The following is a 12,492-nucleotide window of genomic DNA, read 5'->3' as shown; positions in this document are numbered from 1 at the left end:
CTTCAGCTTCTGAGATCTGATGAAATCAAGGTAGGCCTCCTCCCTTTGGGGGAGGGCGGTTTAGAAATACAATAAATAATAATAATAATAATAATCAGGTCAGGGCATCCATTACTATGTTCTGAAAAAAAATGTCAGATGTTTTCAAGTAAATGCACATCAGAAACAGTGGACCTTCCAGGAGTTCTGGGCAGCCTGTCTGGTTCTTCCCACCTTTGTTTCACCGTCACAACAACCCTACAAGGTTGATTGAGCTTAGAAAGCAGTTAGAGATTAGAACAGAGAGTCAAAGTGATAAGTCTGAACGAACGTTTACAGATACTGGTACAAAATTATAGCCTGGTAAAACGTAACAACAACCAATCAGATTTCTGTGAAGTGGATTTCTTAGAGTTATCAGAGATTGCAGTGAGTAAGGAAAACCAAGTCACTGTGTTTAGGCCAGCATAACAGGTAGTGTTTAATTTCTTGATGAGTTCTAATTAAGCATTTTCACATTGTATATGCCCTTTGAAGTTGTTGTTGTTTTGTAGAACAGTGACTTTCATACCTGGAATATTATGTCCACGGAGATAAAAACTTTCTCTGACTGGTTTCTGGATGTTGTGGTTTCTTATGTCCCATTCGTGTTCATTGATTCTTGCATGCAAAGACTGACATTTTTCTTCAATGTGGAAGGTGCAGCAAATATGGTAAGAACCGTACTTTCACTCACTGGTATTACTTCTGAAGCTACCCACCTCTTCCCCAAGAACAAACAGTAATACTGAATTATTAAATAATATAAAATTATAAAATTAATTTTAATCATTAATTAATAACGATGTATTAATAATACTAATAGTGTCAAGGTGTTAGACCATTGAATGAGCTTCTGTAATGAGTTACTGTGACTCTCTTTTAGACCTCCAAATGTAACCAGTTCACAGTGGTAGTCAAGTGTGTGAACAGAGTTTGCATCTACACACTGCTCCCCGTGTTCTTTGGTGCACTCACTGGGGCCCCTTCCGCACATGCAGAATAAGGCACTTCCAATCCACTTTCAACGCATTTTGCTGCTGGATTTTACTGTGTAGAATGGCAAAGTCCACTTGCAAACAATTGTGAAAGTGGATTGAAAGTGCATTGTTCTGCATGTGCGGAAAGGGCATCAGTCTCACAACTCTCCTAGAGTCTTGCTTATGTCCTAGTGCCAAACTAGACAATATGTTTTGCCAATGAGTCATGTCTGGATTCTCCTGACCTTTTTACAGACAGACTACAACTGCTGGAAATGAAATTCCTGCGCACCACAGAGCCCGATACAGGTCTGACATCTGTACAGGGGAAGAAAGGCTTCAGCCTGTACAGGGTCAGCTCTTGCCACGTGTCCTGGACGGGATCTGGCATCTGTGTTTTTAGATTGCTGTGCTGTTAACTGCTCTTCTCTGGTTACTTTCGCTTTCCGCTGAATCATTGCTTTGCTTGCAGGTGAGCTTTAAAGGACAAAGATTCCCAAACAGAGAGATAAGGAGGAGGGTCTGTCTGGGATCCTTGCAAGGCTTTGAGTAATAGCTAAGGGGACCGGATTGCTTAGCAATGGGCAAAAGGAGTGGAGCTGTCTGTCTTATTATTATTATTTTTTATTATTAACAGCAGAGTCCATCGATGTTACTGGGGGGTGCATTGGGGAATTTAGGCACCAAATGTAGACAACCAAGAGACAGAGAAAGGCACCCTCAGTAGCTAAACTCATCCGCTATCAAATTGGACCACAATATTTGAGCCTGGAATGGAAATGCATTCAGATTGTTCTACATTTGTTCACCCTCTTTCTACAAAGTTGTCAACAGTTCTAAATAATGTTGTCCGGGTTTCTAGTTAGGCTCACCTGGGGAAAAGGCCGTGGTGCTCTTTCACAGAATGGACGTTTCCCTCTTTCCAGCCCCAGACATACTTTTGATAAAAGTTTACAAGTGCTCGAAAGCCTAAAATCCACCTTGAGTCATGGCTGAGCAGCCTGACTCATGACAGAAGCAGGTTATAAATAACTCAAACCACCAACTAATTTCTCTGCACAGTGGCTCCTTTCTGATAGCTTTTGGTAGTGTCTGGCCCATCCATTGCTGTTGGGGGTCCACCCCCAAGTCCTTTGGGGAACAATTGTCACAAATTTCATTCCACTTGGAGTTCCCTTGTTGTATCCTGGATATATTTTTGTTTGTTTAGAAATGATGACTGCCTTTCCACTATAAAAACCCTTTAGATAACTCTGAGCACAACGAAAAAGAGGTTGAAAGATCAATAATTAAAGCCGGAGTGGTACAGTGGGTTAGTGTCCGAATAAGTGATGGGGGACCCGGACCCAAGCTTTGAATCCCATTTGGTCATGGAAACTCATTGGGTGACCTTGGGTCAGCATGCATTCTCAGTCCCATGTACCTCGCAAGGCTGCTGTGAGGATAAAGTGGGGGGGGGGGAGGATGTGAGCAGCTTGGGGTCCCCATTGCATAGAAAGGCATGGTATAAATGAAGAAGTAATAGGCACAGCAGTAGTAGCAGCAGCAGCAATAATAATAATAATAATAATAATAATAATAATAATAATAATAATAATAATAATAATAATAATAATAATAATAATAATATCCAAACTAAACAAGCAATTTTTTAAAAAAGAAACCAGCAGTAAAAATATAAAAACAAAGGCAATTGTTTTTGATAACATCAACTGATGTTTAAAGCTTTTGCCAACATCCCCTTGGCTTAGCGTGAAACTCCACTTTCCAACATGTTGCCAATCATTTAATTTGAGGCAAAGTTACACCTTTCTAAAACCGTTGACTTTGATGTCCTCCCAAAAGTGTATTTTTGTCTTAGGACTACACTGCTAAACACTTTTGGGACACTTTCCTATAGTTGGTGTAAACAAGTGAACAACAAAACTTATACTCTCTTGAGGCAGCATGTAGTGATTAACAGCAGGTGCACTCTAATCTGGAGAATCAGGTTTTATTCCCTGCTCTGCCACTTGAGCTGTGAAGGCTTATCTGGTGAACCAGATTAGTTTGTGCACTCCAGCACATGCCATCTTGGGTTGGTCACAGTTCTTCGGAGCTCTCTCAGTCCCACCCACCTCACTGATTGTTTGTTGTGGGGGAGGGAAAGGAGATTGTCAGCCCCTTTGAGTCTGCTTACAGGAGAGAAGGGGGGGATATAAATCCAAACTCTTCTTCTTGCCACCCAGAGTAAGTAATCACACATCACACAACCAGGGCAGCTGTTGACTACTGTGTGAAACAGGACACTGGACTAGATGAACCACAGGTCTGATTCAGCAAGGCTCTCCTCATGTTCTTCATCAGGCTCTGAATGGGTTCAGCCAGAATCTTCCCCTGACCCACCAGGTGTGGAATCCACCTTTACCCTCTCAGGTTCCAACCTCAATCAAAGCCCCATCCCTCTGCTCCCAGGCTCTACCCACTAGCTCACAGTGTCTCTGCCTCTGATCACATGGGTTAGCAATCCTGATGGCTGCAGCCCCATCCCATCCTGTGCTTTGGTCGTGAAAACTCAGGTCTCTAAAATAAGCATGTCAAGCAGTTCAAAGAAAATGAGAGCTGGAAACACAAACGGCAACGTGGAATGTGCCACCATACAACACGTTCCAGATCAGGGGTAGGGAACCTGCGGCTCTCCAGATGTTCAGGAACTACAATTCCCATCAGCCCCTACCAGCATGGCCAATTGGCCATGCTGACAGAGGCTGATGGGAATTGTAGTTCCTGAACATCTGGAGAGCCGCAGGTTCCCTACCCCTGTTCCAGATGGACCTAGGATAAGATCCTGGCAGGGCTCTTTTGACAGGGTTCAGGACTGCGTGAATCACATCCTCCTGTCAAGTAGAGATCTATTCAGCACCAGAGGGCCCACTGGCATGAAAAGCACAGTTTGAATTCGATCCTGAGTCATTTGCAAGGCTGAGCTGCCAGTTGATCCCAAAAGGGCCTTTGGGAAAAGGGAGTCTTTTGGTGTGCCCTTTCTATGGTTTGTTTCCTGTCTGTTTAATCAATTCTTGTTTTCTTTTGTTGAAGGTGACTTTTTTGGGCGTGCTTTTCTGCAACTGCACACGGCAGACAGCAAGAAACCACAAGAGCTGGGCAAACAGATAAAGCCCACGGCCATGGCCTGTTTCCATGAAAGCCCTGCCTTGCTGTCGGGTTTGTATGAGTGGTAAGAAACAGCCAGGAATGAGCTCGTTATAGGACCAGTCTTCTTGCAAGAAAGGAGCATGTTAGAAACTCAGGCTGTACTTGTCCTGTCTATTTGTATACAAGTTGAGCAGGAAGGAGCAGCAGTAGTATTTGGAAGGGGAACTTTTGCTCAGGCATAGAACACAAGCTCTGCACCCAGAAGGCGTTGTGTTCAATTCCTGGTTTCTCCAGTTAAAGGTTTGGAAAAGAGCTTTGTCTACTTCAGACTAATCAAATGCTGTCAAGTTGCAACTGACTCATGGCGACCCCTTGTGGGGTTTTCAGGGAATGAAGTGAGCCGGAGTGGTTTGCCACTGCCAAACTCTACATAGCAACCATGGACTTCTTTGGTGGTCAAACCGCAATTAAGCTTCCAAGCTCTGATGAGCTTGAGCTAGTCTGGGCTAGATGTAAAATTTCTTGAAATGTTCGAACTATGGAGATAAAGGGATTTTTTTTCCTGGGCAAACCCAGACATTTTGGGGGAAATTGAAATACATGCCACAGAAGCTTACTGGATGATCTGGGCCAGTTCTTCTGTCTCTCAGACTAACCTACTTCACTGGGATGTTGTGAAGGTAAAATGGAGAAGGGGAGATAATGGACGCCATCCTGAACTTCTTAGCCAGCATGGTGTAGGTTTAAGAGCAGGTGGATTCTAATCTGGAGAACTGGGTTTGATTCCCCACTCCTCCATCTGAGTGGCGGAGGCTTATCTGGTGAACCAGATGTGTTCCTGGGTGACCTTGGGCTAGTCACAGCTCTTCGGAACTCTCTCAGTCCCACCTGCCTCACAAAGTATCTGTTGTGTGGAGAGGAAGGGAAAGGAGCTCGTAAGCCTCCTTGAGTCTGCTTACAGGAGAGAAAGGCGGGGTATAAATCCAAACTTCTTCTTCTTAGAGGAAAGAGGATATAACCGCATTAGGCAGAGAATATGAGTATTGAGCTAGATGGATCGAGGGTCTGATGTAGAGCAAAGGAGCTTCAGACAGATCAGGAGTCGAGTATGTGCTCTGCATGTAAGAGATTCCAGGTTCAATCAGTTGTTTAAGGGAATCAGTAACGCATGATTGAAAAGACCCCTTTTCTGGAGAGCCGCAGGTTGCAGACCCCTGATCCAGGTGGACAGCACTGTGCTGCAGAGTAACCAATGGCCAGACTCAATAAGAGGCAGCGTATATACTTCTATCAGCACCAGTTCCCCAAAGACACAGCATGCCTCTGATTTTCCCTCTTGCCAGCCAAGATGGGAAGGGGGGGGGCGACCATCTCTCCTTGCTTGCTATATTCCAAGCTATTTCCTCCTAGTTCTTTTTGTTTTTTTAAAATTACATTCTACTTTGTTCTCTGGTCACTGTGGGCACAGAATCTGGTGTCCAAATCACTTAATGCCTATTGCTGCAAGGTATCTGCTCTAAAACCAAAGACTCCAACAGCAGGAGTTTCCAGGAGGTAGCAATGTGGGAGCTGCTAACCTGCCCTCTGGTGCTGTTTAGCAACACTGCTGCAGCTGGCCAGAGGGTGGTATTGCAGCCACCAGTTCAGCAGAGGATTGATGGCGCTAGGGGCCAAGGAGGTTTCACTTGATTCTCTAAAGCTGCAAGCACTGGGTTGGCGCTTTGATCTAAGAAGATCGGAAGAATCTGAGTTCTCAGAGTGGCCATTCCTGTCTCCTTAGAACAACCCTGCAGGGTAGGTCAGTATTACTGTCCTGCATAGGAAAGGATGAGACTTCCTGGTTCATATCGTTTTACGTATTATGCTCTACCACCTCCCTCTCCAAAACTTTGTCTTCTACTCTATTTGCTTGGAGTTTGCATCTCTTTTCTGTCTTCAGTTTCTGCCTCAAATTTGGGTTTCTCGGGGATAGCCAGAAGCAGTTACTACAATCCACTAGATGCACTTCGAAAGAGGACGCAAGATCAAGCCAGAGCTCCTGAAATAACACACACCTTTGTGAGTTAAGATCGATTTATTTTAAGGGAATTCTACTGCTGCTTAACCCATGCTCACAGCAGCTTACACACAGAGCCAGAATAAACACACACCATCATTTAAACATACAAAACCATGGAGCTAATTAAAACAATACCGACAGCCACTGAACACAATCGTAACATCTGCAAATGAGTCAACAGTCAAATGTCGTCTGGAATTGCTGGGCTTGAGATCCTTTGGGGAAAGCTGAGAGGGAAAGAAGGAAGTTCATTCCATTGTCTCGGGACAACGGCAGTAAAAAAACCCCTGATTTTTGCAAGTGGATGCGCTCACTGTGTGCGGCAGAGGCATGCAGAACAAAACACAAGGAACACAGATAAGCATGTTGGAGGGTGTGTTATACCGAAGCTTTGCAAGAGGTCATCTGCGTGTCATTCAGAAAGAAACTATGAACAAAGAGAACAGTCATATCATTGCTTTAATTGCAGGGCAGCAATTCAAAATAGGTCTGGAGTGTTGTGTGGTTTCCGGGCTATATGGCTGTGTTCAGTGGTGGGATTCAGCAGGTTCACACCACTTCAGAAGAACCAGTTGTTAAAATGGTGCTTGTAAAACAACCGATTGTTAAATTAGTTGAATTCCACCACTGGAACTGGTAGTTAAATTATTTGAATCCCACCATTGGCCGTGTTCCAGTAGCATTTTCTCCTGACATTTCGCCTGCATCCTCTGAAGGATCCTCTGAAGATGCCAGCCACAGATGCAGGCAGAACATCAGGAGAAAATGCTACTGGAACATGGCCATACAGCCCAGAAACCACACAACACCCTAGTGATTCCAGTCGCGAAAGCCTTTGACAATACGTCAAAATAGGTCTCTCTGCATATATTAACCATCCTCACATTAATTTTTTTTAATGAGAAACAATACATCCAGAATGGCAATTTTTCTCAGAAGGGGGTGACTCTATTCTCCTTCCAGGAACTATCATTTTGCGCTCGAGTTCGGCACTCCACATTCTCTTCTGGGCATGTCTGTGCAAGGGAGGGAAGGCACTACGGTATAGTCTGATCTTGTCCGGCCTCAGAAGCTAAGCAGAGTCAGTATTTGGAAGGGAAACCAACAAGGAGGACTCTGCAGAAGAAGGCGACGAAAAACCAACCGCTGCCTCTCGTTTGCCTTGCTGGGGTTGCCATGGGTCGGCTGTGATTTGACAACAATTCACACACACGCTTGTGTGAAAAATGGGGCTTCATGAAAGAGCAGCAAGCTTTCTGGCGTTCGGTTGGCATTAAACTCTTTATCGCTGTTTTTTCCTGAGTACTGCTTGGCTCCTCTTTTGCTATCAAAGCCTTTTGGAAGGTTTTTTGCAGGCAACTGGGAATGGCCATGGCAAACCACCCATTAAGAAGAAGAAGAGTTGAATTTATATCCCCCCCTTTCTCTCCTGTACGAGACTCAAAGGGGCTTACAATCTCTTTGCCCTTCCCCCCCTCACAGCAAACACCCTGTGAGGTAGGTGGGACTGACAGAGCTTAGAAAAGCTGTGACTAGCCCAAGGTCACCCAGCTGGCGTGTGCTGGAGTGCACAGGCTAATCTGAATTCCCCAGATAAGCCTCCACAGCTCAAGCGGCAGAGCGGGGAATCAAACCCGGTTCCTCCAGATTAGAGTGCACCTGCTCTTAACCACTACGCCACTGCTGCTACTGCCTAGAAAATATCACGATGTCAACCCATGAGTCAGTAATGACCCAATGCTTGCACAGGGACTGGCAACCTTTACCTTTTACACATCTGACTAATGCTGACCCCTCACTGGGTTTTCAAGGCAAGAGACATTCGCAGGTGGTTTGCCATTGCCTGCCTCTGCGTCATGACCCTGGTATTCTTTGGAAGTCTCCATCCAAATACTAATCAGGGCAGACCCTGCTTCGCTTCGATGATACGACAGCATGAGGCTGGCCTGTGGCTCTCCAGATCAGGGCCTTACAGACTGATTGATTGATTCTTGATTCAGTGGCAAATTTGCACCCCTGCTCAATTTGGTTACTGCAATTCCCACTCTAAACGCCTCCAACCATTTTGATTCATTACAATTTTGAATCTGTGGGATTTTAATGTTTTGTTTTCCAAAAACAACACATTGTTTCACACTCAGAAATTTACCTCGAGTCTCAATGAGAAAGGCAGGCTGTAAATAAATATGTGAGCCGCTTGAGCAAGGCTGGAAGGTGAAGCCGAAGTGGGTCAGGCCTGTGAAAAACTGGAAGGCTGGGGCAGAGCCAGGATTTCGTGGTCAGGTTTAGAAGAATCTGGTTTCACAGATTCCATGCTGGTTGACTGCCAGAACAAGCTCTGATGGATCGTTTGGTGGCAGATGGATTTGATTGATGGCAGATGGTTAACTGTGACACTTACAACTCCTGGAAGAGGAGCAGAGACCCAAGTATATGAAAAGCATACTAGTATTAAGTTCCAGGTGCAGGACAAAAATTAAATGAGAAAATGATGGGGGAAGAAATAGTCAGAAAGGAGCGCTTCAGACATCCTGGAAGAGAAATTGACAATTTTCTGTCTGCTTCACGGTAAGGAAATATGTAATATCCTGAAGGAGGACGTAATTTAAAAATGGCAGACAAAGGAGGCAGTTTGGGCGCATACCTGCTCTTGGGTCATTCTAGATCAGCAAATTTGTTGAACTCCCCACATTACATACTGTTGTGTTCCTGTTCTTCTAGATTTATCCAGGCTCTACCCCAGTCCATTTGAGATTCTTCTCCCAATTCCACCTTCAGCCCACCCAAGCAGTGGTCTAGCGCCAAGGGGACGTGGGGGAATGTGATGCACCAGGCGTGCACCGGTGCGGGAGCGTGGTGGGAGCATGGGGGGGATACGGGGCACACGCATAGCCTGGGCGTAGTTCTCCCTCACTGCATCCAAGTGACCTGAACGACTGAAATCGAAATATATCCTGGTAGTTAACCCAGGCTGACATATGGATGTATTATGGGCTTGCTCACTGGATGATAGCAGTGCATCCTGAGATGGTGTCCTAAGGTGCCTTGTCTCAAAGGAGGATAACATCCAGATAACAGAGCAACAGGACTCTTTCTGGAGCACTTTCCTTCAACTGGTTATGTAGAGAGTAGAACTGACTAATTATTCATCATAAATCTTCATTCCACATTCCATTTTTCCCTGAAACAAAACCAGAGTTACAAATGTCAGTCTTACATTTGGAACGGTTTCATTTAGAACATGAATAAACAGGAATTGCCCTCCCTCAGAAGAGTCTATCCAACTGTGGTTCTGCATGAGTCACTGTTCTGATCATGCCTGAAGGCAGTAACTCACGCAGAGACTCAATGGGCAGCCTGTTCTGGGAAGCGGGTAACACTTGGTCTAGACAATGGCAAGACAGTAGCATGAGTGCACCAAACACACAGAACCACCCGCACCTAGAAGAAGCTGACTTGAAGCAAGCAATGCAAGAGCAGTAAAACATACAGAGATGCAGCAGGCGATCTTATCTGTGGGAGAGGTATGTAGATTCCCAATAGCCTTACATTATTAAACTCTTGCACTACCTCATTGCTTCTCTCCTGCCACTGTAGCATCCTCTAGGGGCAGGCTAGGATGATAGAACAGTCCTGAAGCAAGCTGAATTAAGCAGCCCCCTGAAAGGCTGACAGAAGCACAGGTGACCCTTGGCTCACACCTGGTCTGAGGTAACAATGACAAAAGATATAAGCTTGAGTAGGCCCACTGTCATTAATGCCACAGCTCAAGTGACCCCCTGTGGCACTGCCAGCCCAATCACAGGATCACTTAGTTGGTCCCTGGCTGTCAAGGCCCCTTAGAAGCCAGCACGGTGTAGTGGTTAAGAGCAGGTGGATTCTAATCTGGAGAACCGGGTCTGGTTCCCCACTCCTCCACCTGAGTGGCGGAGGCTTATCTGGCGAACCAGATGTGTTCCTGCACTCCTACATTCCTGCTGGGTGACCTTGGGCTAGTCACAGTTCTTCGGAACCCTCTCAGTCCCACCTACCTCACAAGGTGTCTGTTGTGGGGAGAGGAAGGGAAAGGAGCTTGTAAGCCACCTTCAGTCTCCTTACAGGAGAGAAAGGTGGGATATAAATCCAAGCTCTTCTTCTTCTAGACAGCAGCCCTCTGGGAACTGTCCTGGTACCTTAAAGGGCCAATCCACTGCAGCTTAGTTCAATCTCAAAATTCTCTGGAGTCTATATGAAGTCCACATTAGCGGGCAATATTCTGCCACTCCGTGGAACCACATATTCCTCCTCATGGTATCCGAAGGACAAACAAGAAAGGAGATGAAAATGTTTTCTCTTAGATGATTTACTGCACATTAATCCAGCAGTGCAGCCTTGTTTGGTTGCCGTGGGAGACCGCGAGTCACTCAATTCTGATGTGAGCCTTTTTCGGCGGCCCTTGATTAGAGAACAGAACCTTTGGCCGGGCTTTTTAATTAGCTGCTGTTTTGATTTCTAAACGGCATTCATTTCCTGGCTCAGATTTGCTGCCATCCGATTGGCTATTTTAAGCTTTTATTTTGAGAAAGAGAGGTCGGGAAAAAAAAAGTAGTTCTCAGCAGGCAGCTGTTGGAAGGCAAAAAGCAAGGCAAATGATACTCTGGTGGCCGAGATTGTTATCATTACTGTTATCATTACAATCAGGAATAAGCATTTGTAGCTACTGGTTTGAAAAGATGGGAAAGGCAAAGGGTGATCCATATTTATTATTGTTGTTGTTAGAAATTGTCATCAAAAAGTAGCTCTTTTTTTAAAAAAATCGAATAAACAATCAAGTAAATTAAATAACAGTACTACAAACGGCAGTGAAATTCAGCCACTTTGCTACCAGTGAATCTCAGATATTTGGATTTGGCAGGGATTAGTTAGTTAGGCAGTTGATATTACCTTGGGAGTCTAGCAGACACAGTGAGAGAGCCATCTATCTGGTTAAGAAACTTTTTTATTTACCAAGATCCAGGGCAAAGCCTAGCTTTGAGCAATCAGCCACAAACCACTTACCTTATTCCTGCTTGTTTTTTGGAACCAGCTCCTCTGGTGCCCTTTGAATGAAAAAACAGCAACTGGCTAGTCCTGAAGGCAGTGCGTATCTTGCTCACTGCGGTGCTGCAAAACCGCTGTAAATCTGCCAGAAAGCACGCTGCTGAGAAGTCCAATAGGACATGACTAGGGTAGAGCAAAACACACTCTCTGTATAGGCTCAGCGAAGTCCGCTTCCAAGGATGAACTACTTTGAGGTGGCACACGCTTCTTGATCCACCCAACGCTCTGGCCATAAAGATTTCATAATGATGTCCGTGTATTCACTTTCCCAATTTTGTTCAAGTATGAGTGTTGAACGACTTATGAATTGTCCCGGGAAGAGGAAATTGTAAAAGAGATGTCGAGCTACCAACAGGACTGGTGCTAATGAAATCCCAGTTTTAAAGACTCAAATTGTCAAAATTAGCCACAGTCTTTTTCAAGACATGTTAAAGGGCTCCTCCAAAGCTTAGCAGGAGTTCTTTCAATCATCAGTCACTGTGGAAAAGCTTCTGGGAAAAACAGAGCACTCCATTTCCTTCCATATCTGCAGGTGAATGCCAGGTAATGTTTTAAGGCAGAGACACCATTGAGTCAAGATGCTTCCTAACAGATCTCACTGCTGCCCACTGCAAACTGTGTAGGTAGGGCTGCCCTTTGGCTTGGTTGTTTTGAATTTGTCTAGAACAGTGATAGTGAACCTTTTGGAGACCGAGTGCCCAAATTGCAACCCAAAACCCACTTATTAATTGCAAAGTGCCAACATGGCAATTTAACCTGAATACTGAGGTTTTTAACAGTTGGCTCCAAGGCGTGCGTTACTCTAGAGAAAGCTTGGTGGTAGTCAGTGGCTTTGCTTTGAAGCAACCGTGCAACTCTTCAAACGGGTGAACCACAACCCTAAGAGGGTTTACTGAGAAGCAAGCCCCATTGCCAGCAACCAAGCTTACTCCCAGGTAAAGGATCGTGCTTAAGTTATTTGTATGAAAATCAGTGGGGTTTAACAGCACTTAACAGGGCTACCTACACTGCTTCCCCAAAACTAGGTCTTAGGTTTAATGCTAATAATCGAGCCCAGTGGCCCAGGCCAGCCTAGATGTGGGGGGGGGGCGATTTCCCCCCACATGACAAACTCTGTTCACATGTGCCCTCAGAGAGGGCTCTGAGTGCCACCTCTGGCACCCGTGCCATAGGTTCGCCACCACTGATCTAGAATCTCCCATAGCTCATTTGGGTCATTAGGTG

This window comes from Sphaerodactylus townsendi, linkage group LG12 (assembly GCF_021028975.2).
Source record: "Sphaerodactylus townsendi isolate TG3544 linkage group LG12, MPM_Stown_v2.3, whole genome shotgun sequence".
In the NCBI taxonomy this organism is placed as follows: Eukaryota; Metazoa; Chordata; class Lepidosauria; order Squamata; family Sphaerodactylidae; genus Sphaerodactylus; species Sphaerodactylus townsendi.
The sequence above is the reverse complement of the archived record's forward strand: the minus strand, read 5'-3'. Positions refer to the sequence as shown.